Source organism: Cryptomeria japonica, unplaced genomic scaffold (assembly GCF_030272615.1).
Source record: "Cryptomeria japonica unplaced genomic scaffold, Sugi_1.0 HiC_scaffold_192, whole genome shotgun sequence".
NCBI lineage: Eukaryota > Viridiplantae > Streptophyta > Pinopsida > Cupressales > Cupressaceae > Cryptomeria > Cryptomeria japonica.
Window position 1 is genome coordinate 32,833 of NW_026729014.1, and position 4,668 is coordinate 37,500.

Sequence of the window (4,668 nt, forward strand, 5' to 3'; positions counted from 1 at the left end):
CTCGCACCCCGATTGCTATGCGGTGAGGCTCCTCGGCCGCCTTGGAACTATCTGTGTATCGGACGCGTCGCGGGATAAGGGGTTGTCACTGGTAGTCGCCCCAAGCGCGTCCGATGCTTGGACCATTCCGAGGCGGCCCTGAAGCCTCTTCCGTCTAGCCGTTGGGTCCTTCTCGCCGCATCCCTCGCCTCGCACCCCGATTGCTATGCGGTGAGGCTCCTCGGCCGCCTTGGAACTATCTGTGTATCGGACGCATCGCGGGATAAGGGGTTGTCACTGGTAGTCGCCCCAAGCGCGTCCGATGCTTGGACCATTCCGAGGCGGCCCTGAAGCCTCTTCCGTCTAGCCGTTGGGTCCTTCTCGCCGCATCCCTCGCCTCGCACCCCGATTGCTATGCGGTGAGGCTCCTCGGCCGCCTTGGAACTATCTGTGTATCGGACGCGTCGCGGGATAAGGGGTTGTCACTGGTAGTCGCCCCAAGCGCGTCCGATGCTTGGACCATTCCGAGGCGGCCCTGAAGCCTCTTCCGTCTAGCCGTTGGGTCCTTCTCGCCGCATCCCTCGCCTCGCACCCCGATTGCTATGCGGTGAGGCTCCTCGGCCGCCTTGGAACTATCTGTGTATCGGACGCGTCGCGGGATAAGGGGTTGTCACTGGTAGTCGCCCCAAGCGCGTCCGATGCTTGGACCATTCCGAGGCGGACCTGAAGCCTCTTCCGTCTAGCCGTTGGGTCCTTCTCGCCGCATCCCTCGCCTCGCACCCCGATTGCTATGCGGTGAGGCTCCTCGGCCGCCTTGGAACTATCTGTGTATCGGACGCGTCGCGGGATAAGGGGTTGTCACTGGTAGTCGCCCCAAGCGCGTCCGATGCTTGGACCATTCCGAGGCGGCCCTGAAGCCTCTTCCGTCTAGCCGTTGGGTCCTTCTTGCCGCATCCCTCGCCTCGCACCCCGATTGCTATGCGGTGAGGCTCCTCGGCCGCCTTGGAACTATCTGTGTATCGGACGCGTCGCGGGATAAGGGGTTGTCACTGGTAGTCGCCCCAAGCGCGTCCGATGCTTGGACCATTCCGAGGCGGCCCTGAAGCCTCTTCCGTCTAGCCGTTGGGTCCTTCTCGCCGCATCCCTCGCCTCGCACCCCGATTGCTATGCGGTGAGGCTCCTCGGCCGCCTTGGAACTATCTGTGTATCGGACGCATCGCGGGATAAGGGGTTGTCACTGGTAGTCGCCCCAAGCGCGTCCGATGCTTGGACCATTCCGAGGCGGCCCTGAAGCCTCTTCCGTCTAGCCGTTGGGTCCTTCTCGCCGCATCCCTCGCCTCGCACCCCGATTGCTATGCGGTGAGGCTCCTCGGCCGCCTTGGAACTATCTGTGTATCGGACGCGTCGCGGGATAAGGGGTTGTCACTGGTAGTCGCCCCAAGCGCGTCCGATGCTTGGACCATTCCGAGGCGGACCTGAAGCCTCTTCCGTCTAGCCGTTGGGTCCTTCTCGCCGCATCCCTCGCCTCGCACCCCGATTGCTATGCGGTGAGGCTCCTCGGCCGCCTTGGAACTATCTGTGTATCGGACGCGTCGCGGGATAAGGGGTTGTCACTGGTAGTCGCCCCAAGCGCGTCCGATGCTTGGACCATTCCGAGGCGGCCCTGAAGCCTCTTCCGTCTAGCCGTTGGGTCCTTCTCGCCGCATCCCTCGCCTCGCACCCCGATTGCTATGCGGTGAGGCTCCTCGGCCGCCTTGGAACTATCTGTGTATCGGACGCGTCGCGGGATAAGGGGTTGTCACTGGTAGTCGCCCCAAGCGCGTCCGATGCTTGGACCATTCCGAGGCGGACCTGAAGCCTCTTCCCTCTAGCCGTTGGGGCTTTCTCGCCGCATCCCTCGCCTCGCACCCCGATTGCTATTCGGTGAGGCTCCTCGGCCGACTTGGAACTATCTGTGTATCGGACGCATCGCGGGATAAGGGGTTGGTAGTGGTAGTCGCCCCAAGCGCGTCCGATGCTTGGACCATTCCGAGGCGGCCCTGCAGCCTCTTCCGTCTAGCCGTTGGGGCCATCTCGCTGCATCCCCCACCTCGCACCACGATTGCTATGCGGTGAGGCTCCTTGGCCGCCTCGGAACTATCTGTGTATCGGACGCATCGCGGGATAAGGGGTTGTCACTGGTAGTCGCCCCAAGCGCGTCCGATGCTTGGACTATTCCGAGGCGGCCCTGCAGCCTCTTCCGTCTAGCCGTTGGGGCCATCTCGCCGCATCCCCCAGCTCCTCGGCCGCCTCGGAACTATCTGTGTATCGGACGCATCGCGGGATAAGGGGTTGGCAGTGGTAGTCGCCCCAAGCGCGTTCGATGCTTGGACTATTCCGAGGCGGCCCCGCAGCCTCTTCCGTCTACCCTTTGGGGCCATCTCGCCGCATCCCTCGCCTCGCACCCCGATTGCTATGCGGTGAGGCTCCTCGGCCGCCTGGGAACTATCTTCGTATCGGATGCATCGCGGGATAAGGGGTTGTCACTGGTAGTCGCCCCAAGCGCGTCCGATGCTTGGACTATTCCGAGGCGGCCCTGTGGCCTCTTCCGTCTAGCCGTTGGGGCCATCTCGCCGCATCCCTCACCTCGCACCCCCATTGCTATGCGGTGAGGCTCCTCGGCCGCCTTGGAACTGTCTTCGTATCGGAAGCATCGCGGGATAAGGGGTTGTCACTGGTAGTCGCCCCAAGCGCGTCCGATGCTTGGACTATTCCGAGGCGGCCCTGCAGCCTCTTCCGTCTAGCCGTTGGGGCCATCTCGCCGCATCCCCCACCTCGCACCCGGATTGCTATGCGGTGAGGCTCCTCGGCCGCCTTGGAACTATCTTCGTATCGGACGCATCGCGGGATAAGGGGTTGTCACTGGTAGTCGCCCCAAGCGCGTCCGATGCTTGGACTATTCCGACGCGGCCCTGTGGCCTCTTCCGTCTAGCCGTTGGGGCCATCTCGCCGCATCCCCCACCTCGCACCCCGATTGCTATGCGGTGAGGCTCCTCGGCCGCCTTGGAACCATCTTCGTATCGGACGCATCGCGGGATGAGGGGTTGTCACTGGTAGTCGCCCCAAGCGCGTCCGATGCTTGGACCATTCCGAGGCGGCCCTGAAGCCTCTTCCGTCTAGCCGTTGGGGCCTTCCCGCCCCATCCCTCGCCTCGCACCCCCGATTGCTATGCGGTGAGGCTCCTCGGCCGCCTTGGAACCATCTGTGTATCGGACGCATCGCGGGATAAGGGGTTGGCACTGGTAGTCGCCCCAAGCGCGTCCGATGCTTGGAGCATTCCGAGGTGGCCCTGAAGCCTCTTCCGTCTAGCCGTTGGGGCCTTCCCGCCCCATCCCTCGCCTCGCACCCCGATTGATATGCGGTGAGGCTCCTCGGCCGCCTTGGAACTATCTGTGTATCGGACGCATCGCGGGATAAGGGGTTGGCACTGGTAGTCGTCCCAATCGCGTCCGATGCTTGGACCATTCCGAGGCGGCCCTGCAGCCTCTTCCGTTTAGCCGTCGGGGCCTTCCCGCCGCATCCCTCGCCTCGCATCCCGATTCCTATGCGGTGAGTCTTCTCGGCCGCCGCGGAACTATACCTGTTATTGCTACTGCATCCTTCGGCTGGTAACCTCCTCTGCCGCCTTGGAACGTTCTCTTTGTCGGACGCGTCGCGGGATAAGGGGTTGGCACTGGTAGTCGCCCCAAGCGCGCCCGATGCATAGACCGCTCCGAGTTGACCTTGCTTTCAGCCTCTCACATGCATAGACCTCTCTGAGTCGACCCTGCAGCCTCTCACGTTTAGCCTTTGGAATCTCGCCTCACAACATGATTGCTATCCTTGATGCATCCCTTGCCTCGAGCCCTGATTGCTTTCTTGGCTGCATCCCTCCTCTCCTCACAGCCCGGTTGTCATCACTGCTTCATCCGTCGCTTCATGCATTCTGGCTGCTGGGCCCTTCCCACCGCACACCTCGATTGCTATCTCTTCTGCATCACACACCCCGATTGCTATCTCTGCTACATCCCTCGGCTCTCACTTCTGCATCCTTCGCCTCCCACCTCGATTGCTATCAATGCTGCATCCGTAACCTCACACCCCGATTGCTATGCGGGGAGGCTCCTTGGCCGCCTTGGAAATTTCTGTGTGTCGGACGCACCGCGGGATAAGGGGTTGGCACTGGTAGTCGCCCCAAGTGCGCCCGATTCTTAGACCGCTTCGAGGTGACCTCGTAGCCTCTTTCGTCCAGGCTTCCTGCCTTCAACGCCCTTTTTACACCTCGATTGCTATGCGCGGGCTCGTTGGCGTCTATCACCTCTCTGCGAAGAGTGGCACGATGATTGTTGGGGTAAATCGTAGCAGTCCGATCTCTGGCCTTGGGCCATTGTGAGGGCTGATCGATTTCCTGTGCGCATCTCGTGTTCGCCCAGTAACAGACTCGACGACTTGTAATCGGTCTTGTTCCCGATTGTTCCTGGAGGTAGTCTTCGGAACTCTTGGATTTGACCTGTCACTCGAACTGTCCTCTTCCGAGGATGCTTGTGTGTGTGTGCTTGTGCCATTTCCTTGGCGGTATTAACGAGATATTAAAGAGCGGAGTGAGCGCCTCGCCCAGCTATGTTTGGGGCTCTCACTCCCTTACCCGGTGTGCGACCGCTTTGCACGTAG